General features: G+C 32.5%; 1 protein-coding gene and 1 pseudogene across 1 annotated transcript in view; both read right to left on the bottom strand.

Annotated features, from left to right (window-relative positions):
* The window catches only part of KCTD8 (potassium channel tetramerization domain containing 8), a 209,984-nt gene that overhangs the window by 25,370 nt on the left and 172,193 nt on the right, over positions 1–12,421 (bottom strand). The gene's annotated exons all lie outside the window — the stretch shown is intronic.
* Positions 7,622–12,303, bottom strand: LOC107497260 (annotated as a pseudogene).

The raw sequence follows: 12,421 nt of genomic DNA, 5'->3' as shown, positions 1-12,421 counted from the left end.
TGACAGCCCCCGGAAGCCATGCTCTCTTTTCCAACCAGAACTTGCTTGAATGCAGAAGGAAAGCAATGGCATCTAAGCAAGAAAAATGACCAATGATATATGTACCCCTAGGTTCATTGAAGCATTATTCTTGGGGGCCAAGACATGGGAACAACCAAAATGTCCTTCAGTAGATAAAAAAAAAAAATGCGATTATACATATATATATACACACATATATATATACTGCCATTTGCAACAACATGGATAGATCTTGAGAATATTATGCTAGGCAAAATAACTCAAACAGAAAAAGTCAAGAACCATATGATTTCACTCATATGTGGGAAATAAAACTGAAAGCAACAAACTAATGAACAAAAACTCACAGACACAAACAAGCAGTATAGCTGTTACCAGAGGGAAAGGGAGTTGGAGGGAAGTAGTAAAGTGTAAAAGGGATCAAATATACACTGACAGGAAAAGATTTGACTTTGCAATATACAGATAATTTGAAACCAATATAATTTTATTAACAAATGTCATCCCAATACATTAAATAAAATTAAATAAAAAATATAAACTAAATTAAAAACAGAAGAATGACCAAGGAATCTCATAATCTCCTTTCTTACTCATCATGTTAAAAATAATAATAATACAGAAAGAAAGGGAAAGATAGTGAAATCCAGTTTTTTTTTTCTTTCAGACCTTTATTCCTCAGTATAAGGAAAGGTAGAGAGTGTTGGTAAATGTGTGTATGTGAAAAAGGAGAATTAAAACATTGTTAGCTTTCTGAAATGTTTTTGCTCTTCTGGTTTGTGTGTACGGGCAAAATACCAATAGTGTAATTTTGGTTATTCCACATACCAGTTTTAATGCTCTTACAGTTTAAAACTGGCATTGCACAATATAAATAGTAAGGTTCATGCTAATAATTTAAAATTAAAATTTTCTTTGCTTATAACAGTATTAATTAGCAAATAAAAAATACTGTGGCAAATTTAGTGAGAGATCACAGAGGAAAGGGTAAGCTTTATATTTTAGTATGTTTAGTGGCCCTTCCTTCTTTTTTGAAAAAGGAATCTCATCTTTTCATTTGACACTGCTCCATGCAAGTCATATCAACAAAAGGCTTTAAGCAGTTCTTTTAAAAACATACCAAAATATGTTAGACTTATCTGAATTGATATTCAGAGAAAAAAGTAATGTAGCTTTAAGTATATTTAGTAGAAAAATTAAAAAGAATAAAAACAAATGAACTGAGCACTCAAGTTACTGGAATACAGCAAAATAACTCAAAATAAATGAGTTTAATATAGAATAAAGTCAGAAAATAAAGAAGAAAACAAAAATCTATAGGAAATAAAATTAAAGGCTGGCTGTTCAAAAAAAGACAATCTTGTGGTATATCTGATAAATAGAAATCAGAAGACATTAAGTTGGTAAAAGGAGATAATTGAGATACAACAGTGTAAAATAAATGTAATCAATAAATTTCAAATGAATACTTTAAAAATATTAAATTGCCAATTTTAGTTTACTAAGAAATAGAAACCACAAAAAGATGTATATAAATAAAAACTTTTAAAGGAAATAATTTTAAGATCTAGTCCTAAAAAGGAAGCATTGGAAATAGCTTTATAGTTAAACAAAACAGATCTTACAGAAATAAGATCTATGTTATACAAACTGATCCAAAGAACAGAAAGTAAAAGAAAGAGAAATTCCTAAATAATTATTTAAGCATCAATAACCCCGATCTTGAATCCAGAGAAAAAATACATACAGGAAAGAATATTATGAGTCTGTTTTCTAAACCTAGATGTAAGAATCCTATATAAAACTTATACAACTTTAATCCAACAATGTACCAAAAGAATAATGTATCGAAACTAAGTAATATTTATTTTAAAAAGTAAAGATAGTTCATCACCATAAAACATATAATACATTACATTTTGAGGTAAAAAAAATATATATATATATATATATTAGATATAGAGAAACATTAATTAGATTATAATACCCATACTTGATTCAATTTTTTATTGCAAAGTAGAAATTGGAAGAAAAATAATTTATTAACTTGATAATATTAAAAGTATTTCAATTAAAGTCAAAATTAAGCACAACACACTTGCTATTATCATTGCTGTTATGTTTTATACTGAAGGATATAGTCAATAAAATAAGAAGTAATACAAAATAAGTAGAAATATTGGAAAGGGACAAAAATAATTATTTCAGATGATATGATATGATCTAGAAGAACTGAAAAACTCTTTTAACAGAATTTCATAAGGAGGATGAATCAACCACTTTCTTTTATATAAACAATCCTAAGTTAAAAAAAAATATGGAAAATAGATCACAGTGCAGCAAAGCAAATTTCAAATTAACTGTAGGTAAGTTCAATAAGAGGTATATGAAAAAACTTTGGGAATATTGGACTTTATCGAGGAACCCAGAGAAACTGAGTAAATGAACACAATATGTTCCCTGTTAGAATAACATTGTGAAAATGTAATTAGCCCCAAATAATCACATAAATGCAATGCAAGACTAATACAAATTTCAATAAAATATTTTATGTAATTTGTCAAACTGATATTAAAATGATTTATAAAAGAACATATATAAGAATAACCTACAATATTTTAAGACATACAAAGAATATGAGGTATTTGCCTTATTAGATGTCAAATTACACTTTAAAATTTTATCATGATTGCAACAATGTGGAAAATTATGCCAATGAAATGGAATGGAAAGTGCTAAAACCAGACCACGTACCTACAGAAATTTGGTATTCCAATTCATTGGGGAATCAATGCACTGTCCAATTAACTGTGTTGAGGTAATTAGCTATTCATTAGGAAAAAAAATTATGTTTATATCTCACATTACATATAAAAATAAATTGTGGATTAGTGAGCTAAATATAAATAATAAAACTATTAATAAACTTGAAGAAAATACTAAGTTTTTTTAAAACAATTTTATGTCAGTAAATACAACTCATAAAACTTAGAATCAATAAAGGTAGAGCATGATAAATTTGATTTATAAAAGTGTAAAATTTCTATAGAATAAAAGGTACCAACACAAAATTAAAGACTAGTGATGGAGAAATGACTCAATAAATATAATGTATTGTGACCCAGTTGAGAGATAAACCAAGGAGCCTGATGGAATCAAAATGTCACAGTAGTGATAAAACTGTTGGAAAACAGGATTAGGTGTGAGGAACAAACAATTTTGTTATCACTGAACTCCAGAAATAAACCTACCTTGGCACAGGCAGAAGTAAACAATTACAGACTCCCTCCTGCCCCCACTCCCATATCCCTCATGGGGGTTTGTCCCCTGTGCAGTTCATGGCATATAGAAGCAAAGAAAAATGTATCTTCCCTGGAAGTCATCAGGTAACAAATAAAAGATGGTAAAAGCTGAAAGAAAGCACACAAATCTAATATGCTAGTTTTTCTAGAGAGAAGACTCTGGTATTAGGAGCAGTGAAGGAGACTTTCCTTAAATAGTTTAATCTTAAAATTTGCAGTGAGTATGTTTGCATTACTTGCTGATTAAAAGAAATGCCGGGGAGATAGGTCTCAGCTCTGCCAGAGATTGGCAGAATAACCTCTAAGAAGGAATACTACCAACTTAGACCCTGATTGATTACTGTTTCAATGGGAAATATCATTACAAGTGATTCTTTTAAGCTCCAGATTTTGAAACCATCCCAGCATAAGGATATGGGGATTTAGGACCCAGTGTTTCTTATTGGAAAGACCTACTATCTATTCCCTTGACTTAAAACAGTCTCCAGCCACAAAGCCCATGGCTGTCAGCAATCAAGATGAAACCATCCCATATTAAATAAACAGGTTATTGCTGCCTCTGTCTAGAGCCTTGTGTGGATTGCTGAAAGGGAAGGAGAGCTATCTATCCAGTGACCTAAGCACTGCAGTAAGGTGGTCCTTAGTCTCAGCTGCTGACTCTGCTCTGGCGACCAAAAGCCTCTTCCAGATCTACTAACCTAAACTCACATTAGTCTCTGTTCATTCCCAATTAGATTGGAACCTCTCTAATTGAGAAGAATTGTGTCTGGAATAGTTGTCACAACCCCAGGCTTTGAAGACAGATAGGTTTGTGTTCAAGCTCAGGCTTAGTCACTCTTGGCCGGAGGTGACCTTAAGGAGGTTACTTAAACATCCTCCTGTAATCAGAATCTTCCCATCTATGAAGAGTTTTAATGTTACATGAGATATGCTATGCAAGTAAGCATTTGTTACATAGTAGGCTTGCATTATTATTTTAGAAGTTAGAAGATTAAAATAATAATCACTCAAAATGAACTCTTACTCTGTCAGCTACTTTTCTAACAGCTGTGCTTTATAACAGCTTTGTGATATAGTATATTTGTGCTCAAGTATCAGTTGAGAAACCTGATACTGGGAGACAGCAATAAGGCTTAATTCTAATACTTGTGTTGTCACTTTCCAGTTGTGTAATCTTGAATGAGTTACTTGAACTCTCCATACGTTGGATTCCTTTTATGTAAAATAAAGATTAAAATGTGTCTTCCACAAGGTGTTTTGTCTTGCATTCAATAAGTACTCAATAAATATTTTTAACTAAATAATATTAAATCTTTAAATGCAACGCAAGTGGTAAAGTGTGATGTGAATGGTACATCATGTTACACAGTATCCTTCATGTATTTAATCAATGTCATCTCAGTGAGTTTGACCTTGACCACCCTATTTTTTTGTCATAAACCACCTCCACTTTGATCCTCCTGATTCCGATCCTAATTGAAAGTCCTCACACATCCTTCTCCTCCATTCTATCTTATTGTAATACACAATGTTTTCTCATCAAATGCATGTGTCAATCTGTCAAGTTAATGTTTTTAAACAAACATGTATCTCCTTAATTCTGTAGAGGGGTTAAAACCTGCCAGCACACGTCACCTATATCGACTGCTACATAAGCAATAAGCATAATATATTAAAAACTCCTTTGTAGACGAAAACACCACATTCCCTACAGGAAGCCTAGCATAATGCTGAAAGATGAAATTACTTTGCCTGAGTAGTTCATTAGGTAGTTTCATTAGGTTGCTGCTGAGTTTCTAGCAGTATAAACACAGGCGGAGTAAACAGAGATGAAGCTGAGATGACCACACTTGACCTATTTAATGACATTAGAACTTCTCGTGGAGCTCAAGAGACAAGTATTGAAGAAATCCCCGGAAACTGAGATAGGCTAAGAAATCCTACATCCATTACAGAGTTTTACTCTTTGAGGATAAAAGGTGAGCATAGCCTTTAAGAAGAGGTTCCACATAGCTTTCTTAGAAAATTTCTCAATTATCCCAGCAATAATCTCTGTATTATTAATTTTTTCTCTATGAAAACAGAGTTTCTGATCATTACCATAATTGTAATACAGTAATTGCATTTAGCGTTGAACCAAAGGCACTATTAGTAATTATTTTTACAATAGTTTTACTAAGTCAATACCAATTGGTATCATCTCTCAAGTTTGCCCCTGTGTATTCCAGCACCATGAAGTAATTAGCTGGGAGCATGGCCACGGGGACCTACAGAGAACTATACAACCATCAGAATGCATCTTAATAAGCAGCCTTCAAATTTGTACCTCCACCTCTCATCACTAGTTTCATGAAACAAAGCATTACCTAATTAGAGTCATCATATCAGGTCACAAGATGGAATTGCAAAGTATTGAAAACTGCAAAAGAAACCTAAATAAGTTTGATGTTACTCCAAAAGTACGATGTATGCAAATTTTTCAGCCTAAAAAAAAAAGAGAGAGAGAGATCTTGTTAAGGAGTGGGATAATTGAGCTGAAGTTATTAAAGCCCTGTGCCTCTCAACTCTCACTTATATATTGCCCTGCCCTTCATTCATTTATCCTCATAAAACTCAATTGGAATCTTCCTACCCCCTTATAAATACTGTAACTAGTGAGTAAAGGCTACATCGTTGTATTAGAAATTAAAAATAAGACTAGGGAGGATATGTTTATTACTACAGTGCTTGTCAGCTCTGACTTGAAAACTGATGTCAAGACAGAGAGAATTACAAATCAGTTGCAGGTCCATCTATATCTCTAGGCAATGTGGGAAGGATTTTATTTGTTTGTTTCTTTGGAGGCATTCAATTTCCTTGATGTGCATTTCATTTGAGAATTTATTTTCTAAATGGTTTGTACTTTGTTTAAGTATCCTAATAAAAAAAAATTAAAACAAAACAAATAAAAATAGATTTTTTTTCTGGAATCTTGGATTTTTATCGCCCTCGCAAGCAATAAATTTAATGATTTGTTAAAATGTTTTTTTTTTTTCCTAAAGGGTTTTTATTATGCATACACAGCAGGGCTTGCTTTAAAATGGCTTCTTTTGCAACGAGAAACAGAGAAAAAGAGATGTGATAGGCCAGAGAACTTAACTAAAGAATATGAAATTCAGAATTCTTGTTCAAAGGCAAGATATCCACTGGGGAATATCAGTTTCAAATATGATTTTCATATCTGAGTTCACTCTGCAAGTCAGTAAACATTTTATTTTACATACTTTAAAAAAATAGTATTTCATCATATATAAAATAAAAATGTATGATTGTGAAAGAAAAGGAACAAAACAAAAAATATATGTGTGAGTAGAGGCACATTGAAGAATCTAGCAGATTGAGTAATGACATATAAAGTTGGATGGCTACTGAAGAGCTACACTACAAAGACCGAAGGAACCCATGAAGTTCTAGCAAACTAACCGTTAAGTGGTGAAAGCTGCTGTTAGTTCTAGAATGGAGGAATGGTATAATAAAAAAAGCAGAGTTAAAACAGAGACCAGAAGGCAAATTAACCTACCTAAAATCGTTGAGATCTATTTGAATGTCGACATATATATTTTTGGCATTGTGTAAATATCACAACAGTTAATCAGATAGCAGTTATGTCTTACCTTTGCTTCACAATTCTTTCCCTAAAAGTGTTTCCCCCTGTCTAGTGCCCTCAGTTTCAGTGAATCTGAATACTTTTAGAATTTTGGGAATGGGGTTTTGCTGTTCAGTGGGTATAGTTTCAGTTACGTCAGATGAATAAGTTCTACAGTTCCGCTCTACAACACTGTGATTATAGTTAGCAATCTATACAGTACACTTAAAATTTTGTTACAAGGGTAGACTGATGTTATCTGTTCTCATCACAACTAAAATAAAAAAGAAGGAATTTCAGAAAGTCAGATGATCACAGTAAAAAGCCTTCTCAATTGTCTAATTCACTGGGTATATCTGTGGCAATGAAAAATATACTAAAACATTTTTCTTTATCTTATATATTGGTCATAGTAATTTTGTTTTGGAAGCAAAACGATAAACTGGAAAATGTTTTTATAAAACCAAAAGAGAAATGTTATCAAATGAGAGAGAGAGAGAGAGAGAGAGAGAGAGAGAGAGAGAGAGAGAGAGAGTGTGTGTGTGTGTGTGTGTGTGTGTGTGTGAGAGAGAGAGAGAGAGAGAGAGAGAGAGAGAGAGAGAGAGAGAGAGAGAGAGACACACACACACTAGGAAATTATAAAGCACTTTACTATTAAAAATGAGCGGTTCTTTTACTATTTTCTTATTATTGTCTGTCTCAAAGAATACTTTTCCCATTGTTTCAAAACCACATAGGAAAAATTTTACTAAAAAAAAACACTACAAGATTTCAGTTAAATTTGATAAACAAATGCTGGAAGAATGGGTTAAATCAATTTCTTGTAGGAATCTAGAGATGAGACAAGACACTATCTCTGATAGGAAGCCAGGAAGGAAGGGAACCGTGCTTTCTTTTTAAAAGATGTGCTTGGAGGATGGGGTCTGCAGCCAGAAAGTAAGCAGTGCAGTTCGTAGCAGAGTTTCCACTCCAAGTTATAAAACAAAAGTAGGAAAGCTCGCTCTCTGGAGGTGGGCAGAAAGCCATTGTTCATCAATAGAAGTAATAGCAAAAATCATGCAGGGAGGCAAGATGGAACTATAGCAAAGATGAAACTCACCAGTCATCCAGAGGCAGAAATTTGCTCATCATAATTTTGCCTAATGTTTATAAACAATATTATATTTGACAAAGAGATTTCTCCTTTCATTAGCTCTGTATATCCTTAAAATATCTTTAAAATGTCATTACAATAAGGGTATATTATTAGGCTCATTTTATTTGCTTGAAAAAATTTATTATATGCTATTTTATACATGCAAACACATGTAACAGTGTGTGTTATATGATGAAACATGACATAGCAGACAAATGTAATTACACCACCAAACTTAAAAAGTAAATCTTGACCAGCAGCCTTGAAAGAAATTGTGGCTTCTCTTTGATATCTAAAGAGAGCTATTATCCTTAATTTTTTATTAACTTGTTTTTAAAAATAATTTTAGAACATACAAATATACGAACATACGCATACATATATTTGGTTTGGGCTTTCTTATATTTAACCTTTCTTGACAATGCTGTCATACTTTATAAGTCTTTTTCAATTCAACATTATATTTCTAAGATTTATCCATGTTGTTGTGATTTGCTATATTTAGTTCATTCATGTTCACAGCTGTATACTATACCATTGTGTGAAAATATCAATTCTTCCATCAGTGGACACTAGGGCAGTTTCTAGTTTTTTGCTATCCTGAACAGTGCTTTGGTGAATATTATGACAAATGTATCCTGGTACACACATGCACAAATTAGGTAGAGTCTATCATGAAGAGAAACAATTCAACTTTGTAAGGTAATGACACATTATTTTCTCATATTTTCTTTATTAATTATTCTTATCTGATTTATATATATAATGAAAAGAGGCAATAAAACTCCCATTATGTTAGTGAGATGCAAAATTCCCCATGTTATTTATATATCTTATATTATTCATCAGTTATTCTATTTTTGTTCTATTTTATTACAGTTTTTCAATATTCATATCTTCCTAGTAAATTTACATTTTCATAATTTTATAATGTTGCTGTTTATACCTAATAGATTTGTTGTCTTAAGAATTCATTTGTCATTCCATTGATATAACATTCTTAAAATGACGAAATTATAGAGACAGGGAACAGACTTGTGGTTGTCAGAGGTTAGGGATGGGGTTAGGGTATGGCTATCAAAAGATAGTGTGGGAAATATTTGTGGTGAGGAAACAGTTGTATATCTTGATTGTGCTGTCAGTTATACAAATCAACACACATGGTAAAATTGCATAGAAATAAGTACAGACAAAAATAAGCGCATGTAAAACCAGTGAAATCTGAATAAGGTCAATGGATTGTATCAATGTTAACTTCCTAGTTGTGATATTGAACTATAAAATATCATTGGGAGAAACAGATTGAAGGGGACATAGGACTCTTCTGTACTATTTTTACAGTTGCATGTGAATCCATAATAATTTAAAAATAAAATGTTTACTTTTATAAATCCACAGCTTTTTTTTTTTTCCAGTAACTTTATGGAAATGTATAGCCCTCAGTACCAAAACATAATGGTAGTTGGTATGGGTACCTCCAACAACTCAAAATTAACACCAATGTAAACAAAATATATCAGCCTTTTGGGAAAACTGAAAAGTTATCTACAAAATACGGTTTACAAAAGTGTAAGATACATTGTGGTTCTTTGGTTTAGTTTCCAGTGCACATTTACCTATAACATGATGTTAAAATTGGGTCAACCATCCTGGATGGACTCAGGCTACAGATTGCACTGAGTAACCATTTACAACACTTTTAATACTGTTTAGCTCTTTAATTCACTGACTTAATAGAAAATCCTGAACACTACCTCAGCAACCTCATGATTAAGAAGACGCTTATTTACTTAAGACTTTCTGTTGGCACATTAGGGACAATTAGAGAAAATATAGTCTTTTCATTTTAAACAAAATTCTAAATTAGAAGCAATAGTAGTTTTATAAAAACACTCCTTAGTAAAAACTTCTGGAGTATTAAATTACCAAGTTTTCAGAGTGGTGTTAATTTATTTTGAGTTACTAATACAATAAAATCAAATTTTTTGGTGGAACTAGATTGAAGCAGAATTTGTATAAAAATGTTTTTATCATAGATACAAACATCACCTGCTTTCTATGAAAAAATTTAAGTGTATTTCCCAGATAAAGTCCACATCTCTGAATTATCTATTCCTTGCATTACAGGTGCTAAGAAACCATTTCCACTGCCTACACTAATGACCCTTGTTATCCCTTAAAAGTGCATTTGTGAAATGTTGGTTTTGATGTAAACCTCATAACTTAAAATTAAACCTCATAATTTAAAATTAAAGTTTATACCAAGTAGGTTACCATTTTTAATACCACCTAAATATATTGACCTGATATAGACAGTTGGGTCAGCATTAAAAATGAAGATTCACAGTTTACCTTCCCAGACTTGTCATTAGCATTTCACATTTATACTCTTGGCTTTGTTTGTATACCTCATAAGTGAACTCAAATTTAAGCATACTTCCATTACAGCATAATATTAATTGGGCAGTTTTCCCAAATCTGAGTACATCGGTGCTAATCTAGTTGTGATGTTTTGAGGCTTCACAGCTTAAATCCATGATAATATGTAATCCATAGCTCAGGACTGTGGAGAAAGGCTTCAGAGGAGTTTGTTGTAATAATCCAGTTAAGGGACCATTTCAGGAATTGTTGGAAGGTGGGTTATTCTATAGTAACTATGCTTCAGTTGCCATGCAGTATGCCCAGGAACAATCTATTTCAACTTCTGAACATTTGGTTTGGAACACTTGTTTAATGAATATTCAGTTAAACACTTGGATATGAGCTCTTGCCAGAAGGTCAAATCTCTGCCATTTATCTTGGAATGTTTCTGAAGACATCCTTCTCTTTCTGTTAATTCTATACATTTCTATGCTTAGATCTTCAATGCAATGATAGACAATGCCAATACAGAAGGTTTTGCTTTAGAAAATATGATCCTGCAGTGGCATGCCTTAAGTTGAGCTTCTAGTCTTTCAAAATTAAGGCTATTCTTCATTTCAAATGGCAAGTTTTCTTGAATGAGTGAATAATAAAGTTGCAAAAATTGAAAGGCAGTAGTAGCTTTGACTTTCCAATACACCTTCTCCAATACAATCTTTTCCATTCTCATCAAGTCTGAAACTGTGAACCTATATTGGCTTATTAGGATCAAGTCAATCGCCAGTGGGACATTCCTTTCCTCTTCTCTTGATTTTACAGCCAAGTAGAAGCAGCTCAGTCCAACACACCCAAAGTGCTTGGGCTGTACCTTCATTTTGGACACAAATCTGTCCAGTAAATTCACAGCTTAAGAAAATGTCTCGGTGTCGAAGGCAAAGAACTGAGTTAAACTAAGATCTTTTACTTCAAAGTCCCTTAGTCTTGCAGTCATCCTGAGCCAGTTTTCACGTGCAGATCCAATTAGCCTCAAGCCGCGGACCTTTGGCTGACATTTCTACTTTTGTTCCAATAGGACATTCAGCTGGTATAGAGAATCAGTTGGTATCAGTACCTCTATCATCTTGATCGTGAACGCAGCTCCTCAGCGGTGATCATCCTTCCCGAGCCTGCTCTCACCTCAACCCACAATATCAGACTCGAAAGGCCAATGAGGCGACTGGACGCCCAGGGAGGGAGGTGCTGTACTGGATGGAAGTCTTCGCAGCGCCGCCCAGGCGACACTGCCTTGCCCTGGGTCAGCTCAGAGTCCTACAGCTTTCTTTTGATTAGATTTTAACTGGTATGTATTTTTCCACTATTTTCAAAATTTCCATTTATGTATGTTTTAGATATGACTTGTAAATAGTGTTTAGTTGGATTTTGACTTTTTAATATCATCTGAAAATTTATGAATTTTATCTGGCAATTTTATACCATTTATATTTGGATTACTAACATCTTATTTTCTATTATGTATTTTGTCATATTGTCTTTTTCAACCATTCTTACTTTTCTTCTTTTGTGTTGGCTGAAAATTTTAGTTATACTTTTATTCTGGTTTCATACTTTCCTTCAACTAATTTGAGATTTATAAACTCTGTTTTTATTCTTTTAGTGCATATAAAAAATGTACCATGAATACTTAATATCTTCAGTTTTCAAGTCTAAGTTTAATTAACATTTTGGTCGCCCTCTTGAACAAAACAAGTAACTAGAATATTTTAACTCTGACCACCACCCTCTCTCTTATACGTTAATTTTAGCCAGTTTGACTTCTGTTTATTTTTAATTTTTTGTAATTCCACAATTTAGACACTATCATTATTATATTTGAAATATATATATATATATATATATATATATATATATATATATATATATATAGTAGAGGTTAACTATTCCATACTTTTGAACTTTTCTGCTAAAGTGATTTTCTTA

Source organism: Rousettus aegyptiacus, unplaced genomic scaffold, assembly GCF_014176215.1.
Source record: "Rousettus aegyptiacus isolate mRouAeg1 unplaced genomic scaffold, mRouAeg1.p scaffold_m13_p_10, whole genome shotgun sequence".
In the NCBI taxonomy this organism is placed as follows: Eukaryota; Metazoa; Chordata; class Mammalia; order Chiroptera; family Pteropodidae; genus Rousettus; species Rousettus aegyptiacus.
This window is presented reverse-complemented; position numbering and strand designations above follow the sequence as displayed.